Source organism: Lynx canadensis, chromosome C2, assembly GCF_007474595.2.
Source record: "Lynx canadensis isolate LIC74 chromosome C2, mLynCan4.pri.v2, whole genome shotgun sequence".
Lineage (NCBI taxonomy): Eukaryota > Metazoa > Chordata > Mammalia > Carnivora > Felidae > Lynx > Lynx canadensis.
Genome location: NC_044311.2, coordinates 73,422,924 through 73,450,520, shown reverse-complemented (window position 1 = coordinate 73,450,520; position 27,597 = coordinate 73,422,924).

The following is a 27,597-nucleotide window of genomic DNA, read 5'->3' as shown; positions in this document are numbered from 1 at the left end:
TCATTTTATGACAACTGAAATAGATGAATGCATATAGACAGCGTCTATAATAAGAACAGGATTCTTTTGAGTGACCAGAGCATCACGTTGCCATCAAGTGTACAGTGGAGAGGACTAGCAGGCTCCCTTTCCAGTTCTTCTCTTATTCTGTGCCAACTGGGCCCTCGGTCTTATTGGTATCCAATAATCAGCCCGATTACAGCTAGCCCTGGGAGACATGACAGAAAGAGAGTCCTCATCTTGCATTAATTGCTCCTATTGAAACTATGCCACATCTCTCCAAGCTAGATGTTGCTTAGTATCCCTTTGATATGATAATGACATGCTTCTTAGCAGATGAATATGCAAATTAAAAGCAGTAATTTGGTGGCATGCACCTGCTGACACTGCGCGGCTATGCTTATGTGCTCTGCTGTAACACTGCAGCCACACAAAAGCATCACAGAGGTAAAATTAAATTCTAATGTCGTATATATTAAACAGATGCTTCCACTTTTCTTTGTATATCTACTTTTACAGATTTTGCCATTGGAATCTCGGTTCTCTTCATGCAATTAATGGACATTGATGTGTCATACACAGAAGCGTACTCAGTGCCATTTAAGGAGGCTGATTTTAAAGAGGTGGCTTACATATATGCACATTAGGAGATGAACATTTCTTCTTCATAGCATAGAAGCTGATGACTTTACTCTTGTTGCACAAAGACTTCTATTCATACATGGAATGTATCTTTGGGCTACAAAGCCAAAAATCACGTTTCTATAGCAAAGATGTGCACTGAAATAGAGTTACTTCATATCATCTGAAAAAAGATTACAAAATGACTTGAAGAGGCTAGCAAAATACCCAGAATCAATAAGCTAAATTTCTCTGCTTCAAGAGGCGAGTTACAATGAATGAGAAATGGTGATTGCTTAGGTGGGAACCTAAAAGTCTTTATCAATGTGTCGTGTCAGAATTAAGCATTCTTAAGACAAAATTTTATAAAAGGTGCTACTTCTCTGCTTTTTCCCCTGCCCTTAATCCAGGTAGCATTCACACAGCTACATTTATATGTATGTGAGTGTGTGTGTGTGTGTGTGTGTGTGTGTGTGTGTGTATGACAATAGTTGAATTGATTGAGAATGAACTGCTTAATGAGACATACACAAATTAAGTACATATTTTAAGACAGTGAGCATTTTATACTATGCATTTAATGATTACATATTATACAAAGTAGACCCACTCCAATTTAATTAAACCTCTTTTGTTGGACATCTATGTGTTTTTCCCAATTCTGTAATTACATAAACACTACTGCAATGAACATCTTCAAACATATAGCATTTTCCTTCCTTTTGATTATTCTCTGGAGTAATATTCCAGAAGTAAGATTACTTGGTTAAAAGATAAGGCCACTGTTAAGCTGAAAAAAATTCTCTGGCAAACTATTTGTCTCATTTCACATTTTAGAAACTTAGCAAGAGGGACTCTTTTATGGTTACAGTATTGGAGACCCAATTTTCAAATTCGATATACAGGCATGTTACATGTCTCCATCTATATTGCTTTAGACACACTTTGTATATAAGTTTTACATTTAGATGGAGTGATTCATTGCTACTTCCCAATGCCACTAAACATCTAGGAGTAAACCCTACAGTGAAATGCAATTCTTCTCTTAATTTTGCAATCTTTTGTTGGATATGCTTTATCAAACTCAGTAATAAAGAGATTCAAGGCTATTTCTTTTTTAATTTTTATTTATATTCTAGCTAGTTAACATACAGTGCAATATTGGTTTCAGGAGTAGAATTCAGTTATTCGTCATTTACATACAACACCCAGTGGTCATCATAACAATCAGTGCCCTCCTTAATACCCATCACCCATCTAGCCCATCCCCCACCCACCTCTCTCTATCAACCCTCAGTTTGTTCTGTATCATTAAGAGTTCCATTGAGGAGGGCACCTGTTGGGATGAGCACTGGATGTTGTATGGAAACCAATTTGACAATAAATTTTATATTTTAAAAAAAAGAGCTCAAGGTTATTTTTAATTGCATAAAAAGTCCTATTATTAATAAGCTTTGTGGAAATATCTGCTACATTTAAACATAATTTAACGTTTTTACCTCCAGGAATCATATTTTCAAGTTTTCAATTGTAGTTCTTAAAAAATATACAGAATATGTGTGCAATACAAAGAAGGTCAGATTTTTGGTAATCTTCAAAAATTTCATTTTCATTCATATTATTCAACAAATAATTAGTATTGTTATATCATTTATAGATTTTTCAAGGCTTATAAGTTTTATTTAACAGCCATATCATCAACAAAATATAACTTTTTGACAGAATAAAAATAGTGTTTGTAATGACTTAGGATAATGATTTAGGATAATCTGGGAAGTAGTTCCATTCTTTTCTGCCTCATTTTAGCCTTTGGAATTTCTATACGTTTCTTTTTATTTTCCTTTCTTTTTTAAAATTTACATCCAAATTAGTTAGCATATAGTGAAACAATGATTTCAGGAGTAGATTCCTTAGTGATTCTTACCCATTTAGCCCATACCGCCTCCCATACCCCCTCCAGTAATCCCCAGTTTGTTCTCCATATTTGTGAGTCTCTTATGTTTTGTCCCCCTCCCTGTTTTTTATATTATTTTTGTTTCCCTTCCCTTATGTTCATCTATTTTGCCTCTTAAAGTCCTCATATGAGTGAAGTCATATGATATTTGTCTTTCTCTGACTGACTAATTTCACTTACCATAGTACCCTCCAGTTCCACCCACATAGTTGCAAATGGCAAGATTTCATTCTTTTTGATTGCTGAGTAATACTCCACTGTATGTGTATGTGTGTGTGTGTGTGTGTGTGTGTGTGTGTGTGTGTGTATATATATATATATATATATATATATATATACCACATCTTCTTTATCCATTCATCCATCGATGGACATTTGGGCTCTTTCCATACTCTGGCTATTGTTGATAGTGCTGCTATAAACACTGGGGTACATGTGTCCCTTGGAAACAGCACACTTGTATCCCTTGGATAAATACCTAGTAGTGCAATTGTTGGGTCATAGGGTAGTTCTATTTTTAGTTTTTTTGAGGAACTTCCATACTGTTTTCCAGAGTGGCTGCACCAGCTTGCATTCCTATATAAGTTTTTTTTTTTAATATGTGCTACTTTGAAGAGCAGGATATGAATTCTGAAACCCAGGTTTTCCTAGTACTGTAATGGTCACTGTACTGAGTACCAAGAGACTGAAGTCTTAGATCCAACTCTGACATAATGAGCTGGACAAGCAATTTATTTAAATTTTGGGGGCCTCAAATTTTCACTGGAGATGTCATCCATTTAACAAATACATATTGATTGCCTACTTGAACAGTAGTTCAAGGTGATAGAGATAAGGTCAAGGAATAAAACAAGGGCCTTCTCTTATGGAGCTTACATTCTAGTATGGGAGAGAACAAATAAACACATTTGATATGAGATGACTGGAGCTCAGTACCTTTACAGTGTTCCACACCACCCCAACCTCTCTGCCCATCACCAGCAAGCCTTCAGACTGACTCCTGAGGCTGACCTCTGATCCAAGGTATATTTAAAATAAATACACTATGTGAAACCTGTTATTTCTCTTATAATAACAAAATCCTCTCTTATTAAACTTCTTCCTATAGCTACCAACTTATTTTTCTGCTCCCTTTACTTTTTAAAGAAAAGTTTCTTGAAAGGGTTCCTTCACTTACTATCTTCAGTTCATCTTCTCCCATATTCTTTTGGACATGACATCACTTTAAACAAGGTTTTGCCCCCACCATTCTACCCAGATTGCTCTTTGTCAATGTCACAAGTGACTTCCACATTGCCAAAGCCACTGGTCAAGTCTCAGTCCTTTCCTTATTCTTCTTCCTCCTACTAATTCTTGCTACTGTTAAATATAATAATAATCATAGTATAATATATTTGAAAGTTACAAAGAAAGTAGATCCTCATCATGAGGAAAAAAACATTTTTCTTCTTTTTTAACACCTGTCTGAAATGATGGAGGTTAACTAAATTCATTGTAGTAATCATTTCACAATATACATAAGTCAGGTAATTGTGCTGTACACCTTAAACTTATAAAGTGCTGTATGTTAATCGTATCTCAATGAAACTGGAAGAAAAAATAATAAAAATGTCAAACAATAAAAAATAATAATCATGGTTGTCATTTATTAGGTACTTACTATACACTCCAGGCACTACTCTAAGTGTATTAAACAAACTTAGACACATAAGCCTCACAAAAACCATATGAAATAGAGCCAATATAATACTCTTTGTACAGATGGAAAAGAAGACAGAAAGGTGTAGTTACTTTTTCGAGGTCACACAGCAAATGATTGCAGAGCTGTATTTGAACTTGGCAGAAATGGCTGCAGAGCCTTTATCTTAGCCATTATGCTATGCTAATTCATTGGCATTTCACTGAGTTGATTGCTCCCTCCTCCTTAAAATACTTTCTTTCGTTGGCTTCCAAAACACTATGCTTCCCAGGATTTCTTTTCCCATCTTCGTGACTGCTCCTTTTCTTCCTCCCTGCTGGCTTTCCTAAATATGGACATTGGAGTGCCCCAGAGCTAAGTCCTTTAATCTCTTCTCTCTCTTTGTGTTCACTTCCTTGGTGACCTCATCACAAATCTCACAGCTTTAAGTGATATATAAATTCTGACAATTCCCAAGTTTTTACCACCAAACCAATGTTTCTACTATAAGCCAGATTCAAGTATCCAAATGTGCACTTAACATATTCAATTTGAGATATAAATATCACAAACTTAACAAAATTGAACCAAACCTCTGATATCTCCTCACTTCTACCCTAAAGCAGCTAGTTCTTTTCTCAGTTAAGAATAATTCCATTCTCAGGAGTTGCTTAGGATCAAAATTTTAGACCCTTCCTTGATTCTCCTCTTTTTCTCACACCCTGTATATTGTCCATCAGCAAATCTTGTTGACTCTACATTGGAAATATTCCAGAATTCAACTACTTTCTATTACCCCCACTGCCACCATTCTGGTCTAAGTCATGGTCAATTCTCCTTTGATTATTGCAGTAAACTCATAACTACTCTCCCTACTTTTGTCCTTGTTCCTTCACAGTCCATCCAACCCACCAATCAAAGTTATTTTTCTCAAATGGAACTAAGACCATGCCACCCTTCTAAACTGTTCAATGGCTTCTAATTTCACTCAGCAAAAATCCAATGAATTCAGTAAAGTTGCAGGATACAAAATTGATACCCAGAAATTGATAGCATTTCTGTATAATAATAATGAACATTCAGAAAGAGAAATTAAGAATGCAATCCCATTTATAAAAGGCATCAAAAAGACTAAAATACCTAGGAAATAACTTAACCAAGGATGTGAAAGACCTATACTGTGAAAACTATAAAACACTGATGAAAGAATTTGAAGATGACACAAATGAAAATATATTCCATGCTCATGGAATGGAAGAATTAATATTGTTAAAATGTCCATACTACCCAAAACAATCTACAGACTCAATGCAGTTCCTATCAAAATACCAAGAGGATTTTTCACTGAGTGAGAACAAATAATACTAAAATTTGTATGGAATCACAAAAGATAGCAAAAGCAATCTTAAGAAAGAAGAATGAAGTTGGAAGTATCACAATACAAGATTTCAAGATATACTACAAAGCTGTAGTAATCAAAACAGTAAGGTACAGGCACAGAAATAGACACATAGATCAATGGAGCAGAATAGAAAGCCCAGAAATAAACCCACACCTATGTGGTCAATTAATCTATGAGAAAGAAGACAAGAATAAACAATGGTGAAGAGAAAGTCTCTTCAATAAATGGTGCTGGGAAAACTGAACAGCTACATGCAAAAGAATGAAACTGGACCACTTTCTAACATCATGCACAAAAATAAACTACAAATGAATTAAAGATCTAAATGTGAGAGTTGAAACCATAAAAATCCTAGAAGAGAGCACAGGTAGTAATTTTTCTGACATTGGTCATAGTAACATTTTTCTGGATATGTCTCCTAAAACAAGGGAAACAAGCAAAAATAAACTATTGGGGCTATGTAAAAATGAAAGACTTTTGCACAGAGAAGGGAACCATCAACAAAACAAAAAGGCAACCTATGGAATGAGAAGATATTTGCAAATAATATATCCAATAAGGGCTTAATATCCAAACTATATAAAGAACTTAAACGAGTCAATACCAAAAGACCCGCAAACAATCTGATTAAAAAAATGGCAGAATACCTGAATAGACATTTTTCCAAAGAAGACATACAGATGGCCAACAGACACATGAAAAGATGCTCAAAACCACTAATCATCAAGGAAATGCAAATCAAAACCATGGTGAAATATCACCTTATACCTCTTAGAATAGTTCAAATCAAAACACAAGAAATAACAGGTATTGGTTGGCAAGGATGTGGAGAAAAGACACCCCTTGCACACTGTTGGTGGGAATGTAAATTGGTGTAGCCATTGTGGAAAACAGTATGGACGTTCCTCAAAAAATTAAAAATAGAAAAACCATATGATCTAATAATTCCACTACTAGATGTTTACACAAAGAATATAAAAACACTAATTCAAAAAGAGATATGCATCCCTATATTTAATGCAGCATTATTTACAATAGCAAATATATGGAAGCAATCTAAGTGCCCGATGATAGACAAATGGATAAAAGATGTAGTAAACACACACACATACACAATGGAATATTTTATAGCCATAAAAAAGGACGAGATCTTGCCACTTGTAATGACGTGGATGGACCTAGAGGGTATTATGCTAAGGGAAATAAGTCAGACTAAAAAAGATAAATACCATATGATTTCACTCACATGTGGAATCTAAAAACTAAAACAAATGAATAAACAAACAAAAAGCAGAACTGGCCCTATAAATACAAAGAACAGACTAAAGGTTGTCAGAGGAAGGGGGCGAGAGGATTGGCAAAATGGGTGAAGGGGAGTGGGAGATACAGGCTTCCAGTTATGGAATAAATAAGTTATGGGAATAAAAAGTACGGCACAGGAAAAATAGTCAAAGATATTGTAATAGCGTTGTATGGTGACCAATGGTAGCTACATTTGTGGTGAGGATAATGTAAGGTATAGAGAAGTTGAAACACTATTTGTACCCCTGAAACTAATGTAACATTGTATGTCAACCATACCAAACTCCCCAGTCAAACCCAAAGCCATTATAATGGTCTATAAGACCCCTTAAAATCTAGCCCCGTTTTATCTCTCCAACTTTGTCTCCTACCATTCTATTCCTTGCTCACTCTAATCCAGCCCCACAGGTTTTCTTCTTCTTCCCAGAATTTGCCCAGGCATACTTGGGTCTCTTTGCCTTTGCAGAGACTTTTTCCTCTTTCTGGAATCTTTCCCTCTTATATGTGAACATGACTTCCTCTGTCCTTCAAGAATTTGCTCAAATGTCCCCTTTTCAGGGAGGCTTTCCCTGACTATCCTATTTAAATTGTATCCCAACATTTCCCATTCTTTTTCCCTGCTTTATTATTTGTCACACTATATATGTTATTAATTTATTCTTTTAATTTCTGTTTCCCCAAGTAGAATGGTGCATGGGCAGTGAATTTTGTCTGTTTTACGCACTGTCTGTTCCTAGCCTAAAACATTATCTGGCACAAGATAGGAAAATTATTAGTCCATCTAAGGAATTTCAGTGATAGGAGATCTTCTGGGCTATATTCTTCCTTGCTCGTGTCTTATGGGATAAAGTAAATTTGATTTCTTGATGTTGTCCTTGAGGTGAGGAAAGACCTTCCTAAAAAACTTTCAGCAAAATTCTCACTGTCAAGAATTCTGACCCATTGCTGATTAAGAGAGCAGGGGCTGAGAATATCTTTGGTTTAACCAGACTCACCTTAGAGCTGAGGGTAGGGTCAGCTTCCCTTGAGGCATATAGAGGGGCCATACTGAAGAAATCAGGGTTCTACAGGGAGAAAATGCCGAGCTAGCAGCCAATAAGTGTCCACTACAGACATCTTAAGGTGGAAGTCTTGGCTGTACAGATATGAGCAGTTATTTTCTCACATTTCCTCAACACTAGAATCTAGCAATTAAAAAAAATTACCAACCTGACAACTGAAAAATTATATCTCACTTTTAAAAAAAAATGTTTATTTATTTTTGAGAGAGAGAGAGAGAGAGAGAAGCAGAGACAGAGGGGGACAAGGGATCCAAAGTGGGCTCTACGCTGACAGGAGACAGTCCAGTGCTGGGCTCGAACTCAAGTAACGTGAGATTATGACCTGAGCCGAGGTTGGACACTTAACTGTTTGAGCCACTCAGGCACCCCTATATCTCACTTTTAATCTTAATTTCTCTGACTACTACCGAGATGGAACACATTTTCATTTGTTAATTAATCATATATTTTTCCTCTTTTTAAGATTACCTGGGCATATTCTCTGCCCATTTTTCTCTATTGGATTGTTTACCTTTTGCTTGTTAATTATTAGGAGGTCTTTATTCCATATATAATCCTTTGTTATATATATCGTAAATACTTTCTTCTAATCTATTGCTTGTCACAACTTTGTTTATGGGCTTTTTGGGGGTCATACATAGGTTTTAAATTGCATGTGTTCAAAGCTATCAATAATTTGATTTTTTAGTTTCTAGGTTTTGTCTTTTTTTTAGATGTAATTTTTAAAAATTTAAATTTTAGTTAACATACAGCGCAATATAGGTTTTGTCTTAACAGAGCTCGTCCTACTCCAACGTCATAAAAATATTTTCCTCTAGGGGCACCTGCGTGGCTCAGGTCATGATCTCATGGTTTGTGGCCCTGTGTAGGGCTCTGTACTGACAGCACAGAGCCTGCTTGGAATTCTCTCTCCCTCTCTCTCTCTCTGCCACCATCCCACCCCCGCTTGCATGTGAGCATGCTCACTTTATCCCTCTCAAAATAAACAAACAGTAAAAAAGCCTAGTTCCCTGTATATCTAATGGTTTAAAATATAATCTTCATGATATCTAAATTTGCTTTTCTGGACTCTCCATTCTATTCCATTTATTTGTCTATTTGCCCCCAACATCAAGCTCCTTTAATTTCTTAGCATGCTTCGGTTTTAGGAGATTTTAGAAGATATTTTACCTTCATTTTTCTTAACTGTTCTCACCTCCAAATATATTTTAGAATTAGCTTTTAAGTTTTTGTTTGGCGCCATCTTGAATTACAGATTAATGTGAGGAGAATTGCCAGCCTTACCATACTGAGTCATTCCATCCATCACTGAAACAATGTTTTACTACTTTCTTCATATAAATCTTACATAATTTTAAAGTTAATATTTTATATATTTTGTTTAATATATTTTATATTCCTTTTTGCAATTGTGAACAGTATTCAAGATATCTTCTGGGGCGCCTGGGTGGCGCAGTCGGTTAAGCGTCCGACTTCAGCCAGGTCACGATCTCGCGGTCCGTGAGTTCGAGCCCCGCGTCAGGCTCTGGGCTGATGGCTCAGAGCCTGGAGCCTGCTTCTGATTCTGTGTCTCCCTCTCTCTCTGCCCCTCCCCCGTTCATGCTCTGTCTCTCTCTGTCCCAAAAATAAATAAACATTGAAAAAAAAAATTAAAAAAAAAAAAAAAGATATCTTCTAAGTGGTCATTGTTACTGCACTAAACTCTTACCAGGGCTAGTAATTTTTTTAGTTATTTCTTTTGGATTTTCAAAGTAGATAATATTATTTATATATCATCATTTTTCTCCTCCTTTATAACATTTATAGTTCTTATTAATTATTATTATTATTATGTTATTATTTCTTACTGTATTGCCTAAGATAGTACAATCTTGAATCCTGAGACATATTCCTGACTTTAATGGGAATACTTCTAGTGTTTCATTACTGATTTTGGTGTAATGTGAAATGCAGACATAAATATTCTTTATTAAATTGTGGAGGTTTACCTCTTCTTAGCTTACTAAGAATTTTAACAAAAAATATGTGTTGTTGAATTTTATTTTTTAAAAATTTAAAATTATTGAGATGAATATGTTGTTGTCCTCCTTTACTGTTAGAGTGAGTTACATAAAGTTCTAAATGTTAAATTATCTTTTCCTGAAGCTATTTCTATTCTTTTAATCTTTTGCTATATATTTACGTGTGAACATACCACATGTTTTTATATATTGTGTCATTATCATTCACTTGTAAATATTTTATTATTTCTTCTTAACCCAGAAATTATTTAAAAGATTTTAAAAACTTTAGCTAAGTAATTAGATTATTTCTAGCTATCAGTTTGTTATTGATTTCTGAATTTGTTGAAGTCATTATATTTCTGTGTAATTTCAGTTTTTCTTAGTAATTTATTAAGATTGTTCTCTGAAGCATAATATGTAGTAAATTTTTTTTTTTAATTTTTTTTTTCAACGTTTTATTTTATTTTTGGGACAGAGAGAGACAGAGCATGAACAGGGGAGGGGCAGAGAGAGAGGGAGACACAGAATCGGAAACAGGCTCCAGGCTCTGAGCCATCAGCCCAGAGCCCGACGCGGGGCTCAAACTCACGGACCGCGAGATCGTGACCTGGCTGAAGTCGGACGCTTAACCGACTGCGCCACCCAGGCGCCCCTGTAGTAAATTTTAAAAAAACAAATACTTGCATTTGCACTTGAGGTAAATGTGTATTCTTGAATTTGTTGGGTATGTATGTGTATACATATATATTTTGTTATATGTACCATTAAAACCTTATGTGTCTATTATTATTACTTTTTTGCTACTTTAGTCTTTGAATTCTAAGTCATTGGATTAACCTCTTCCACTAAGAGTATGGATTTAACAATATCTACTCACATTTCTAACAGTTTTTATTTCATATGTGTCAAAGCTGGATGGCTAGGTACATAAATTGTAATTTTTGTATCTTGATAGATTGTTCTATCTTTGTTCTGTTCATAATGTTCTGTTTATAATGTTCATCTTTCTCTTTGCCCAAATTAATAATTTTAGCCCCCAAGTATGAGTTATTCCATGTTAAGAGTGCCTTACCTGGTCTTTCTCTTTGTGAATTAGCATCTTTCTTAAATACCTATGTCCATCCCTTTATTTTAATTACACTGTGTCAATTTTGTTTTGGAAGTATCTCTGAATATAGTAAGCAGGTAGATTAAAATAAAATATGACAATCTTTTAATAGGAAAATTAACATTTTGTATTCATTATGACTATTAAAATGTTTGGACATATTATCTACAACTATTAAATATTTAGAACTTATCTTTTAAAAAAACAATTTCCTTTTTTCTTTACCTTTATTTTGGCGTTGATTCAGTTTTATCCACTTTTTTTCCTTCCCTAGACATCTAAAAATTACATATTATATTTCTTTTCCTATATTGGATGACCATTAATTTTTTAAAACTCCTATGGTTTAAATGCACACCACTTTTTTCCTTTCTTAGAGACTTGAAAAATTATATATTGTATTTCTTTTCCTATGTTGGATGGCCATTAATTTTTTTAAAATCATATGTTTAAATGGATATACCCTCCCCTAATAACATGCTACCTATCATTGACATTGCCTTTACCTTCAAATTTTATTGAACTCATTTGGAGTGTAGTTTACATTATTAGTAGTTTAAAAGATTTACATGACTGTAAGGATTTATACTTAGCCACATGTCTTATTGGTTTCTTTTCTTCTCTTATTTTGTTATTCAATGTCTTTCTCCTTAAATCTTTTTTGTTTTCTTTGAGTGCTTCCTTGAATGTTTCTTTTTGAATGGATTTCTTTAAATGCCTTCATTTTATCCTTAATTTGATGGTCATTTGGCTGGACTTAGAATTCTGCATCATTCAACTGAGAAGGTGTATCGGAGTAAAGACTTAAAGATAGGGAGGGTATCTGGGGAAAGGGAGTCCAAGCAAAAGCAATAGCAAGTGCAAATGCCCCAAAGCAGGAGTGTGCTTGGTGTGTTCCTGGAATACATATAAGTGTGATAATTTGCTTACTGTCTGCTTTCCAATAAGCCTGTAAAGTTTGACTATGTTTTATTTTCCATTGTAGACCCAGCATCTGTTGTTTTTAGTATATAGCATTTGCTCAGTGTTGGTTGAGTGAATGAATAACCCCAAATTTAATTAATTAATCAATTAATTAATTTATTTATGAGGGAGAGAATGAGCAGGGGAAGGGCAGAGAGAGAGGGAGAGAATCTAAAGTAGGCTCCATGCCCAGCATGGAACCCAACACGAAGCTCAATCTCACAACTATGAGATCATGACCTGAGTCAAAATCAAGAGTCTGACACTTAACCAATTGAGCCACCCAGGCACCCCAACCGCAAATATAAAACAAAAGCACTAGAACATACCATTCAAGTTCACCATTATATTTTAACAGCAATAATAATAAAGAGCACATAACCATCTCTTGCAATATGGTGAACTCACTAAGGATTGAGCCAGGAATTAGTTATATTTGTCAATGAATATTAATATAATTTTTCAAGATAAAATAAAAGTGGGGATTTGAGGAATTTGACTGCAATTTTTATAATTGAATTGGAGTACTTTATGTATAGTATATTCTCAGTAAAATTTGTCATAGTAGATGCTCAGTAAAATTTGTTGAGAGAATGTTAAGAATACCACCACTATTAAAAACTATGTGACTAGACACATTTTTCAGATTTTTAGGTTGCCTTTTATAGTAACATGTGCAGATTTCCTCACATTATTCAATTTAATTTATTTCACTTTCAAAGTACCTTTACTTAACATTTTAAATTGAATGTTGAAAAGAATACAATAAGTACCCGATTCTCTGCTACCAACACACAGACACAGATGCACACCAGGAATTATTTCTTGAAAATGCACTTATTTATAATAATCTACATTTTTCTCTTTCCTAACTCCCTCTTGATGCTTCTTACTGGAGATTATATTTGCTGTCTACAAACTATACTTTTCTCCCTTTAACCCAGCAATGAAATTCTGTATAAACAAAAAACTAAAAATCATTCACAAGGAGAAGTAATGCTGTTATAGAAATTATTTCGCAGGGTCACTTTAGGATTTTAATACTCTATAATGAAATAATACTCCTTAGGTTTGGCTTCAGATATCAGACGTCTGAAGGTCTGAATAAAGAGCTTTATACGATAATGAAAAACAAGAGCAGGGGTTTCACATAGGCCATACCTGATAGGCACTTTACTGGCAAACAAAAACAAACAAGTTTTAAAAGAAAGATGAAGAGTTGACAAATCCTCAATAGTCTTTCTAAAACCCATTCCTAAGCGTTTGTATTTCCTCTCTTGAGTCTTTAGATTACATGGGGTAGAGTTTGCTAATACTTCACATAGTTGACAATTCTAAGAACTATAAAATTCTCCTCAAGGAGTAATCACACTAAATGTCTGGTTCCGTGAAAAGAGTAGTTACTGCCTCATTGATTTCATATCTGACCACTACAATCACCAGGCAGATGTCTTTATTTCTACCAGGTACCATTTTCCCCATACACGTTTACAGTGTTTTCTAAGAAGGAAGGAGGAAGGAAGGAAGGAAGGAAGGAAGGAAGGAAGGAAGGAAGGAAAGAAAGAGCGAAGAAAGGAAGGATGGAGAAAGGGAGGAAGGGAAGGGAGGGGGAGAGAGGGAAAGAGGGGGAAAGAAAGAATGAAAGAGAGAGAGGGAGGGAGGGAGGAAGGGAGGAAGGAAGGAAGGAAGGAAGGAAAAAGAAAAATATCCTCAGATTTTAGAACTACTAAATTTCCTTGAAAGAAGCAGGGACTGATGGTAGAAACATCTCTCAATGGCAATACCAGTCTGTGAGTAAATTTATGAACAAAAGTACATTTTAAGTGACATAATATTATCAAACAGTTAATTGTTGCCCTCACTGGCTCCCCACCCCTGGTGCCCTGCCCTCCCTCCCTCCCGTCCCTTGATGGTGTTTGAAAGTCAAGAATGACCTGTCTATTGGGTACCTTTAAGAAGGTTCCATTTGTAATATTGCAGCAGTTCTGATGTGGGGTTCAAATTTAGGTATCCCAGATGGGCCAGGAAGCAGCTTGGACCCCTTGAATCTAAACCTGCAGAAACTGAGGAGGGCAGAGGAGGTATTTCATGTCAGAAAGGAAATACATTCAAAGGATGGCAGGGCCCAGAGAGGTAGTATCACTGTATGCAGTAGGTCTGGTGTTAGAAAAACTTGTCCTTCTGGCCTACTCTGATTTCCTCACTGTTGCAAAAATGCAAGAAAGATTTCACTTTGCTTTTCACTCTGATTTCGGAAAACTAACAGCAGGAATGCAACTAAGCACCAGTCTATTCAGCCTTGGGGAAAGCATGGGGGTGGTAGGACCCTGGTGCCTGAAGAACCCCCACACCATCTGCAGTGGGCTGGGGCCATCAGACATTCTCAAGAGAGACTGTGGACAGTGATGCTTGATTTTCTGATTTTTAAAAAGAAACTGAAAATCCAGATTTCTTAAAATGTAGATTTTCCTATCAACTTATTTTTTTAAATAAACACTCCCTAGGTCAATAGTATGTCAAATGCACAGATTTTTGAACTAATTCTTGCATGTAGGCCACAGGTTTGCAGCTTCTGTAAGGCCAACAATTCTATCTCCATTTGGGATAAGGTGAGGATCAACAGCCCTCAACAACAAAATTATAACTGCAACACTATCTCCTTTCTCCATTAACCACTATCTCCATATGTAATATTTTGAACAGAAAACAAGAACACAAGACAAAAGGCTTGGACTTACAAGGACAGAAAGAGAAAAACCCAGATTTGTTACATGGAAATATATCAAGGTTCTAATACAAATAATCACTAATTCTTGCTTTGTAAACACATTACTTTTATGTCCAATACAGCCCATATTAAAGTGCTGAAATTTGTCAGAGACAGATTATCAATGTGGTGAGATAATTTCTCTCCCTTGCCTTGTTAGGTTAAGTGTTAATCTCATAAATGCCTGTGTTTACATGTTAGATGCCTGTTGCAGAAAAACAAAACTGAAACCAAAGCCATAAAACACAGTTTAATCGAACACAAGTATAAAATTACAAAAGCAATTGATCTGACACTAGTATTTAGTGACTCCCAGTTACAAGAAAATATTTTAAAACAGAAAACCCAAAATACTATCCAAATACTATCAAATATCAAGTAAATCTTCAGTCATGGGCATTCACTGGCAAACTGTTAGTAATTCATTAATGAAAAGCTGAAACCCATAATCCTTTAGGCTCTTTCTTTCTGAACCAGTGGACCACTCAACAGACAGCAACATGTTTGTCCAACACTATGTTAAATTCTCTCTTCATTTTTTTTCTTAGCACCCTTTCCTCTTGTCTGTTTTCCAGGGCTTCTGCTGACATGTCACAGCGTTGGGATTCACTGTCAGTTTTACTGGCTTGGATTTTTTTTCCCTCTTACCTCTTTTAAAGGGGCCTTGTGACAAGGGGGGGGTGGGTGGGGGTGGACAGAGAAACAAGCATGCTTCGTGATTTACCGCACCCAGCTTCACAGAGCCAACAATTCTTCAGCGTGTGCCTTCTTATGCACCAGTGCTCCACCTGACTGTGTTTTACCTGGTGCGTGACCTTCAGTTGAAAATTCCAGCAGCGTGTGCAACTTGTCTTTGGCAAATGAATTGTAAGTATGCCAGCTGCCAGATGTCTTCATTTTTAAAACACCTTCAAAACTGCTTCTGGCACAGTTCCATAAGCAAAACAGGCTAAGCTGTAACTCTAGTTTCCACGCTGAGAGCAAAAGAAGAGGGGGTGAGGGAAGGCATCTTGCAGATGGAGGCAAGAGAAAAATGCGTTTTGCCTTCACATTTTGAAAAAGAGTATATGCGAAGGTAAAAACAGAATATGGCTGTCCTCATCAGTCAATATTTGGATGAAGAGTTATCTGTGACCTTTCATATGTTCAAAATGTACATGAATAGACACTTTAAATGATATAGTCATTTGAAATATGATGGTTTTGTGAGTCCAACAAAATAATGATGATATATTTTCCTAAAAAAGAAGACTTCTGGCTCATAAGGTAGTAAGTAGTTTAAGCCTAGAGAGAGCTATCAAAAATTAAATAATTTTTTTTGTCTTCAACAATGCAGAATTTTCTTGCTCTCAACAGTAGGATTTTGAAGAGGGAGAGTCAAGAAGGAGCTTCCAGATGCCAGAGGATGGCCCTCAATTCCTATCCTGTCCAAAGTCTCCTTTCAAAACCTTCTGATGGTTTAAATAATTAAGATACACACTATAAGGGGATGAATTTAAAGAATAAGGCACATTGCAAACATTTAGAATGACTGGCATTTCCTAAAAATCTGTGATGTTCGCATTACTTTGGAAGTAACTAAAGCCTAAGGAATGGACACTACTTAGATGATACAAGCCAGTCAAAATTATTGAAAAAATAGTGATACTGAGTTGGGACCTGACAAGGTTTATAGAACAAAAACAGATATTCACACTTGAGCCTAGGGAAAAGTCAGAATATGGCAATTTAAGATCAAGTCAAATTGATTTAGAGAGACTTCTTTCAATCAGTATCTTTTGATAGCTCTCATAATAGAAATGAAGACATCCTATATGAACTACATGATGGAATAAAATTAATAGTAAACTGCACAAGGAAAAGACCTGCCAATCAATGACATATATTTTTTTCATTAAACTCTAAGTAAATTGTGGTATCCATCACATATTCATAATACATGAGCTTATATTTAATGACTAGACATCTACACTTTGAAAGAATATGGACATATATGGGGTGCCTGAGTGGCTCGGTTGGTTGAGTGTCCAACATTTGATTTTGGCTCAGGTCATGATTCCAGGGTCATGGGATCAAGCCCCGTGTCGGGCTCTGTACTGAGTGTGGAGTCTGCTTAAGATTCTCTCTCTCTCTCTCTCTCTCTCTCTCTCTCTCTCTCTCTCTCTGCCAGGTTTCTCTTTAAAATAATAATAATAAAAAAAGAATATGAACATGACTGAAAAGAAATGGGAACTATATATAGGAGACACACTGCAGTGAAGCCCAAGAAGGGAAATGAAGGCTTATAGAGAGGACATGTGCTTACAAAAGTAAGTGAGAGGCACTGGTCATAAAAGATATATGCCACTGGTAAAATTATAAAAACGGGAGTATGCTTTTCTGACTTCTAATTCTATAGTCCTTCACACATATCTTTCAGTTAATTACAGTGTTCTCTGAACATGCCTTTCCCCTCCCCACCTTCATGGATGGCAAGAGCATAAGAATTTTTTCTATCTTTACCATTCATTCCTATTTATTGAATTCTTGTCCATCCCTTAAGCTTTGGCTCAGATGTAAGCATTTCCATGAACTTTTCCCAATCTCCTCCACCTCCATTGAAAGAAAGCTCTTTCCTATGTTATTCTCATAGTGTTACTCTTTGCTTTTTATGTTCTTATCTGTCTCCCTGTGTAGACTATGAGCATCTTGAAGACTGAAATCATGTCTTATATGCTTTAAAGCCCCCAGAATACCTAGTACACCATGCACATGCTAATGTCTCCATAAGAACCAGAATAAAACTGGATGCCTTCTAGTCTTTGGGTCAGTCAGCAGTACCCTCGTCCTGTCTTCTCTCTATAATGAATCACACAGTAGGCCTTTTTTTTTATGTCTTAAACCTAATTTCTCAAATAGATTCTATTTTTATTTCATTTGTTCCATTTGGTCCATTATTAATTTGTGGGTAAACAATGTAATGGATAATATGAAATGTAGCTTCCAAGTAACATATATCAGATTTTAAAAGAAGTGAGGACCTTAATTTAAACAGCACTGGAGTAGGTAGAAAGATAAATTTTCTGGGTCTTTCAGTGCTCTCAATTCATAACTGAACAATTACACACAGAGCTACGCATGAACACATATAAAGAAGAGTAAGATTAAAAGGCAAGAAAAAAATAATAAAAAAAAATACATTACAAAGAAAATAAACTAATGGTTAAATGTATACCAAAAGTATTTGAAAACCAAAAGTATTAAAAATGCATCTCCTAAAAGTTTCTCCCAAACTGAGAAACATAAGCTTCTTGAAACTGGTGGCTTTTTTTTTTAAACAGTCCACTCATATTTTACATTGGCTCCAAGTTTCCCTGAAGGCCTTGAGCACATCACTCTGAAACCTCATAAAAACTGCCAAAGGGAGTCTGGCCTGAGCTTCGTGAATGCTGCTCTAACTGATGGGACTGAAGGAGAACCTTGGCAGCAGCTAGGAGAAAAAAAGACACCCAGAAATTAAAATTGAAGTTAATTATAGTACTTACAGATTTTCCCCTAGACCTGATTCTTGGTGTTCAACAAAGAAGAAAAGCTCTCAATACAACTTCAACATGACAATGACATCACTACACCTAAGCCTGTTCTTGGGGACTGGGGAGGGGCAAGACTTGAAGATATTCCTGTCACTAAAGCTGTTTGGGGCCCTGGGGGTGTTTAAGAGGACTTCATTCAAGGCTAGTGACAGAAAATGGATCAAGAATGATCTTACTCATGTCCAAATAGATAGTTTTATTTTTCCCAAATCCAGAAACCTCAATTGAGCTTTATTCTCCCAGACTTTAGGGGTGCTCTGTTGGGATATGATTTATGGGATTAGTAGATAAGCAATTGTTGTCCTAGGAACCCTCATCAGAGTTGGTTTTTTTTTTTTTCCTTTTAATTCTGTGCAGTTCAGAGTCTGATGATCCAGATTAGGGAGGCAGCACCTAATGTTTAACCAGCTGTTTGAGCTGAAGCGACTTAGCTGTGCTCTCTGAGCCTGTGTGTCTTCATCTCCAGAATGAAGAGAACTATACCCGCTTCATACCACTGCCATGGGACTCTATAAGAATTTTATCAATATCTTAAAGAGTATAAAATAGACACAGTGACAAAATATAATTATGATAGACAACTTTAGCTACCTGGACAACTTTAGCTACTTTATTTCCCCAAGAGCACAGTATTTGCTAAATCATTGATTTGACATATTTCCAATCATATCACCTGAAAAAGCTTAGGAAATAATATCATTCTGGACTTTATTCTGTCCCAAAAGGAAGAAATTATTGGCAAACTACCATGGGGCAAAGTGAGCCAAGCAATGTTGGGATAAGATGGGATAATCTAGGCCCTTGCAACACAAAGTAGGTGTTAGGACTAGCAACCCTGCATAATTTAGGAGCTCATTAGAAATGCGGAATTCCAGGCCCCACCCAGACCTACAGAATGAGAATCTGCACTTTAACAAGATCACCTAGTGATTTGTATGCACACTACCATTTGAGAAAGCACTGTTTAGAATTCAGAAAAATTGATCTTTAAAAGTTAAGATACAAGATCTAGATTATTCTGTGGACACAGATCTTAACAGAGAAGATTCATTCAAAAAGGAAAGAAAATCCTTAAGACCAAGAAAATTGTCTCCTTGGCACAGGAGAAATGAGCATTTAAAATTAAAAGAAAAAAATATGGATGTCTGGGCTTTCTGATGAGCTCAGATTTTAAAACAAATTTGAAGAAGATGGAAGGAGGGTGTGGCAAATTAAAGATGGCCACAAATTCTTCTCTACTCTTTTTATTAAGAGGTGGAAACTAATCTTTTCCCCTGAATATGGGCAGGAGTTAGTCATTAAGTCTAGTTGATGTTTTCTAAATATGTTTTAATTTTGCTCTTCCATTTCCTCTCTTGGTGCTGACTTGGTTCAGGCTTTATCATCTCTTATCTATACTAATGAGAAAGCCTCCCAACTGGTCTTGTTGCTGTCAGGCTGTTCATTTTTTTTAAGTTTTTATTTTAATTTCAGTGTAGTTAACATACAGTGTTATATTAGTTTCAGGTGTACAATACAGTGAGTCAACAATTCCATACATCACCCGATGCTCATCATGACAAGTACACTCCTTAATCCCCATCACCTATTTAATTTATCTCCCCCAACTCCCCTCTGATAACCATAAATTTGTTCTCTATAATTAAGAGTCTGCTTCTTGGTTTGTCACTCTCTCTTTTTCCCTCTGCTCATTTGTTTTGTTTCTTAAATTCCACATGTGAATTAAATCATATGGTATTTGTCTTTCTCTGCCTTATTTCACTTAGTATTATACTCTCTAGCTCCATCCATGCCATTGCAAATGGCAAGAATTCATTCCTTTTTATGGCTGAATAATATTCTACTGTGTATATATACCATATCTTCTTTGTCCATTCATCAATCATTGGACATTTGGGCTGCTTCCATATCTTGGCTATTGTAAATAATTCTACTATAAACATAGGGGTGCACGTATCCTTTTGAATTAGTGCTCTTATATTCTTTGGGTTAAATACCCAGTAGTGTGATTGCTGGATCGTATGGCAGTTCTATTTTTAACTTTTTGGGAAACCTCAATACAACATCAGTTTGCATTCCCATCAACAGGGCACAAGTGCTTCTTTTTCTCCATATCTTCATCAATATCTGTCGTTTCTTATGTTGTTGATTTTAGCCACTCTTACCTGTGTGAGGTGATATTGTTTTGATTTGCATTTCCCTGATGATAAGTGATGATGAACATCTTTTCATGTGTCTATTGGGCCTCCCAATGTCTTCTTTGGAGAAATGTCTGTTCATGTCTTCTGCCCATTTTTCATTGAATTATTTGTTTTTTGGAGTGTTGACTTTGATAAGTTCTTTATAGATTTTGGATACTAAAGCTTTATTTGATGTGTCATTTGCAAATATCTTCCATTCCATAGGTTGTCTTTGAGGTTTTTAAAAAACATTTTTTTCATGTTTATTATTGAGAGATGGAGAGACACAGAGCGTGAGCAGGGGAGGGGTAGAGAGAGGGGGAGACACAGAATCTGAAGCAGGCTCCAGGCTCTGAGCTGTCAGCACAGAGACCGATGTGGGGCTCGAACTCACAAACTGCAAGATTGTGACCTGAGCTGCAGTCAGTCATGTAACCAACTGAGCCACCAGTGACCCTATCTTTTAGTTTTGTTGATTGTTTCCTTTACTGTGCAGAAGGTTTTTATTTTGATATAGTCCCAATAGTTTATTTTTGCTTTTGTTTCCCTTACCTCAGTAGACATATCTAGAAAAAAAGTTGCTATAGCTGATATTAAAGAAGTTACTGCTTGAGTTCTCTTGTGGGATTTTTATGGTTTCAGGTCTCACATTTAGGTCTTTAATCCATTTTGAATTTGTTTTTGTGTATGGTATAAGAGAGTGGTCCAGTTTCTTTCTTTTGCATGTTGTCCAGTTATCCGAACTTCAACTCTTTGTTGAAGAGACTATCCTTTCCCACTGGATATTCTTTCTTGCTTTGTCAAAGATTAATTGACCAGGGGTGCCTGGGCGGCTCAGTTAGTTAAGCATCCGACTCTTGATTTCAGCTAAGGTCATGATCTCATCGTTTGTGAGTTTGAGCCCCACATTGGGCTCTGTGTTGGCAGCGTGGAGCCTGCTTGGGATTCTCTGTCTCTTTCTCTAACCCTTCCTTGCTTTCTCTTTCTCTCTCAAATAAACATTTAAAAAAAGATTAATTGACCATATAGTTGCAGGCTTATTTCTGGATTTTCTATTCTGTTTCACTGGTCTATGTGTATATTTTTGTACTAGTACCATACTGTTTTGATTATTACAGCTTTGTAATATAACTTGAAGTTTGGAATTGTGATGCCTCCAGCTTCACTTTTCTTTTTCAAGATTGTTTTGGCTATTAAAGGTTTTTTGTGGTTCCACACAAATTTTAGAATTGTTTGTTCTAGTTCTATGAAAAATGCTGTTGGTATTTTCATAGGGGTTGCATTAAACATGTAGATTGCTTTGGGTAGTATAGACATTTTAACAATATTTGTTCTTTCAATCCATTAGCATGAAGTGTCCTTCTATCTCAGCCATTCATTTTAAACAAAGAATTGACTTAATACAGATACAATGGATGAAAAAATGAATGGAAATTTATAAGCTGAGTATATTCCTTCATGAGCTAATGACCTTCCTGTCACTGGAAATGTTAAAACACTGAATGAGTGCACATCTTCTCACATTTTATAAAGGCAACCATTTTTTTCTCCTGCTGTAGAATGATACAATTTTATTTTAAGGTAGATTAATTTTATTTTTTTTTAATTCTCAAGTTAGCTAAATACAGTGTAGTCTTGGCTTCAGGAGTAGATTCCTGTGATTCATCTCTTACATACAATACCCAGTGCTCATCCCCACAAGTGCCCTCCTTAATGCCCATCACCCATTTAGCCCATCCCCCCCATCCGTCACCCCTCCAATAACCCTCAGTTTGTTCTCTGTATTTAAGAGTGTCCTGTGGTTTGCCTCCCTCTCTGTTTTTATATTATTTTTCCTTCCTTTCCCCTACTGTTATCTGTTAAGTTTCTCAAATTCCACATATGAGTGAAACCATATGATATCTGTCTTCCTCTGACTGACTTATTTCACTTAGCCTAATACCCTCCAGTTACATTCACGTTGTTGGAAATGGCGAGATTTCATTCTTTCTCATCACTGAGTAGTAAAAAACAATCATTTTTACCAACATTTTTTAATGTTTATTTATTTTTGAGAGAGAGAGAGAGAGAGAAAGACAGAGCATGAGTGGGGGAGGGGCAGAGAGAAAAGGAGACAGAGAATCTCAAGCAGGGTCCAGGCTCTGAGCTGTTAGCACAGAGCCCCACGCAGCACTTGAACTCACGAACCATAAAATTGTGACCTGAGCCGAAGTCAGATGCTTAACCGACTGAGTCACCCAGGAGCCCCAAAGCAACCTTTCTTAAAGTCTTGATTTGACTCTATTTTTACATCATTAAGATCCTCTTATTCCAATATGAATTCAGAGAGCACATTGGAATTGTGTGTAAATTCTGAAAGGGTCTACCTGACGTTATATATGCATTGATCAAAACATTTCTTTACATTCTAGGAGGGAACAACGAAGAATGAGCAAAAGAAGGCCTTATAAGAAGTGAAAAATTTTTTTTTAAATTTTTTAAATGTTTATGTGTTATTTTGAGAGACAGAGTGTGAGCAGAAGAGGGGTAGAGAGAGAGGGAGACACAGAATCCAAAGGAGGCTCCAGGCTCTGAGCTGTTAACACAAAGACCAATGCAGGGCTCAAACTCATGGACCGTGAGATCATGACCTGAGCTGAAGTCGGACACTTAACCGACTGAGCCACCCGGGCGCCCCAAGAAGTGAAAATATTTACAGGCATTTTTAGTTTTGTTATTTTTATTGTTTAATTTTGCTACTATTATTGTTCATCAAAGTATTACAAATGGAGAGAAACCTGCATGTTCCTTTTCTAATACAAAGTCTACTTTGTACGTTGCATGTGTGTGCATGTATGTGTGTTTATTCCTTCCAGAACTCATCCATACACAGACACATACTGTTTGCCAATAGCAGCATGTATGTTTCACATCTTGCTTTTACAGATACATCGTAATATCTTCCATGAAGTTACATGGCTTTGAAAATCATCATCTGTTTATGTTTCATCTCTTTGACCTACCACAGCTTTACTCACCATTCCTCGTTCATTTATGTTTTGAGCATTTTTTTTTAATTTTTAAAATTTTGAAACATTTTTGAAATTTGTTTTAATTTTAGCTTCCAATTTTTCTGGTTTTAAAGTTGCTAGGAACAACCCAGTGCTTATAGCAACTTCCTTCTTCTGAACCATGTTCTCAGACTAAATTCCAACTAGTGAGATTACTGGTCCCAAATATTTTAATGTTCAAGTCTAAACTGTCAGCTGTGTTTTCACAGCTCTCCCATCCCCACCTCAATGAGCATTTCAAGGAAACCTCAACAGCATTAAATCTTATGTGAAAAAATATATTTTTTGCCAATTTGCCAGACAAAAAAATAGCATCTTATGATTGTTTTATTTTGTTTCTAATTAGGATGGACATTTCCCCCCATTTCTTGTTAGTAATTCCCTTTTTTGTTGTTGTTGTTGTTTGAATTACCTGTCCGCTGTATGTTTGTATGCCTTTTTGTTATGTATACATGTATTAAGATGTTGAGTATTAAAACACCTACAAGATTATCAGTTGATGAAACATCTGCCTAACTGGCATCAATTAATTGATTCCAGCCACAGAAATTTATGACTCACATTATGGGCTTCACAAACCTATGACTGGAAGATAACTTTTCTTTTTTGGAGTGACTAAGTTTACTATAGATCAGGACCTGTCCTGGTCACTAAGGATACCACCATGACCCCTGACCCTTTCTAATTCCCATCCTCTACAGAGCAGATGTGAGGCCACTCACTCACTTCCCCAACCCTGCTTACTCTACTATTTTCCCCTGCCCTCAATCACACGGAATGGATCCATCCTCTGGGGAAAAGTGTCCCATAGCTACACCTTTGATAAAGAGCTAACGGAACAACACAAAGACAGACACAGCAAGGAAGAGAGATAGCAATGTAGTGACAATGGCCAATGAGATAGAGGCCTGAAAGGAAAAAGATGTGTCTAATTGTCTATTTCTTCTAGATTATCTAGCAGCTGGTGCAGAACTTCTATACTACTCTTCAGTTGGATACCTGTTCACTATGTAATCTAACCTCCTTGGACTTCAGGAATTGGAGTAGATGATTTCTAAGATCCCTTCCTGTTCTGTTATTCTTAACCCTATTCTGTACAGATGTAACATGGAGGTTATGTCCATAAGAAATGAACCTATGTATTGATAGGGTCAATATTGTTTTTTTTAATTCAGATATAATTGACATATAACATTATGTTAGTTTCAGGTAGATAGGTCACTTTCTGACAGAAAATTTCTGGATAAAACTATATGTGAATTTCCAATTCTGTTAAGATACAATCAAATTGCCCTTTCAGAGGTTTGCACCAATTTGCACTTCCACTACCAGCATTAGAGTTTTTGCTTCTCAGTGTGCTTTTTCCAAACTTTTAAGTGTTTTTATGTATTTATGTATTTATTTAGAGTGTGCATGAGCAGTGGAGGGGGAGAGAAAGAGAGCGGGAGAGAGAGAATCCCAAGCAGGCTCCAGGAAAATATGACTTGAGCCAAAATCAAGAGTCAGATGCTTAATCAACTGAGACACCCTGGTGCCCCTTTGCTTCTTGATATGCTTTTGAACCTTGAGTATTATCATGCCTCTTAATCTATGCAGGTATATCACTGCTAGAAATTATCTATCGATATTCTTGCACAACTGTGTCAAGATACAAGTGTAAGGATGCTCACTATGGCACTGTGTATACCAGCAGGAAGATAGAAACAGCCTCTGTGCCCCCAAAGAGAGGCTAAGTTAAGTGAATTATAGTGAAGTCATTAAACAATGCAAGGTTGTTAAAAAGAATGAAATAAATATGTACATGCCAATATGATGAGTTCTAACGTATACCACTAAGTGAAGAAGATAAGGTTCAGAATAGTGTGTATGGTATGATCCGGGGAATAATAAAAAATTATAGATCTGGCCTATGATAGACTTTTGTTCAGGGAAAGTAAACACAAAATACTATTAACTATAGTGATCTTTGGGGAGAGTAACACTGCTTGGTGGGAGTGGGATGTGAAGAGGATGGTTTCACTTTAGTCTCTTTCTTCACTGCTTGGGCATTAAAAAATTTTTTTTTTAATGTTTGTTTGTTTGTCTTGTTTCTGTAGTTACTTTTATTTCCGTAAAATAGGTCATCCTAAGTGGAGATTTCTTTTTTTTTTCTATTAAAAAAGTTTTTTTAATTTTTAAAATTTACATCCAAGTTATAGTTATAGTTAGCATATAGGGCAACAATGGTTTCAGGACTCACGCATGCAATGTTTATTTATTTTTTTCACGCATGCAAGCAGGGGAGAGACAGAGAGAGAGGGAGGGAGACACAGAATCTGAAGCAGGCTCCAGGCTCTGAACTGTCAGCACAGAGCCTGATGCAGGGCTTGAACTCAAGAACCAGGAGATTATGACCTGAGCCTGTCATTTAACTGACTGAGCTACCCAGGTGCCTCTGCCTGTTTTTATCAAGTGCATAGCTCACTTTACAAAACAGTGTAAATACAATCTTTGAATGTAATGATAACTAATTCCTCTAAATGAATATATATATATATTTTAATGTAGATCTCATCAAGTAATGGTTTGATAGAAATAGACTAAAGAGGTGCCTGGGTAGCTCAGTTGGTTAAGTGTCTGCGTTCGGCTCAGGTCATGATCTCTCAGTTTGTGAGTTCCAGACCTGCATGCATCAGGCTGTCTGTTCTCAGCATACAGCCTGCTTCAGATCCTCTGTCCCCCTCTCTCTGTGCTCCTCTCCCACTTGGCACTCTGTCTCTCTCAAAATAAATAAATAAATAAATTTAAAAAAAAAGAAATAAACTAAAAATACCCTCCATTTGCTAACTCACCAAAGCGGGGGGTTGGCGGGGGGGGGGGGGGGAATGGGAGAAAGAAAGGACACTGTGGAAAACACATTCTCCTATTTAAAGATTTAGCCTTACCTTTCTTTTCAATTGTGATTTTGTAAATGAAAAGTATGTAGACCTTGCAAGAGTAAGACTGTTATCTTACTGTTTTGGGGGTTGTAAAGTCTTCCCAAACCCTCATGTTTGAATTATAAAAACTCAAATTATTCAGGCTTATTTAATTAGGGAGCAATTAGTTTTTAATAGGATTCTTCAGTGTAAAATAGAATTTATACGAGGTTTCCTTTAATTGGTCATCTGACATATTTAAAGAGTGTTTAGTTTGCAAAAATGTACTTCTATAGAACTCAGTTGTAAAAGCTGTGTGGCACACCTATAACAGGTGCATGGGAAGACACCCTCATGTGATAATGTGCTGAGACATTACTAACGAACAAAGTGGTATCTGGATGTTTGGGCAAGCAATTCACTCATGTGAATTCTTTTTAAGACTAGGTCCCAGTGTTATTACTTACACAGTGCATGGCAAAGTACTGTAAAAAATGTGAAAGGTGCATTAGGAACCTAAGAGCCTTATTTCTTGGGAACTTCAGACCTGAGGCAATATGTTTAATAGATAAAAGACCATCTTAGAATATATGATGCCATGTTTGTAACATTAGATACTTATTCTATATGTTACCTATTGTATATTATATATATGTATTTCCTCACACATTGTGTGTGTGTATATGTATACAAATACAATATAGAAAAAATATAGAAATAAATGCTGAAACACTCCTAAAGAATTGGACTGACATGGTAGGAATGAGGAGTCACTTTTGGTTTTTATGGTGTACTTTACATGCTTCTGTTTTTTTGGTTTTTTTTAATGTGTATTTATTTTTGAGAGAGAGAGAAAGAGTGCGAGAAGGGGAGGGACAGAGAGAGATGGAGACACAGAATCTGAAACAGGCTCCAGGCTCCGAGGCGTCAGCACAGAGCCTGACACGGGCCTTGAACTCATGAACTGTGAAATCATGACCTGAGCCGAAGCTGGGCACTTAACCAACTGAGCCCCCCAGGTGCCCTTATATGCCCCTGT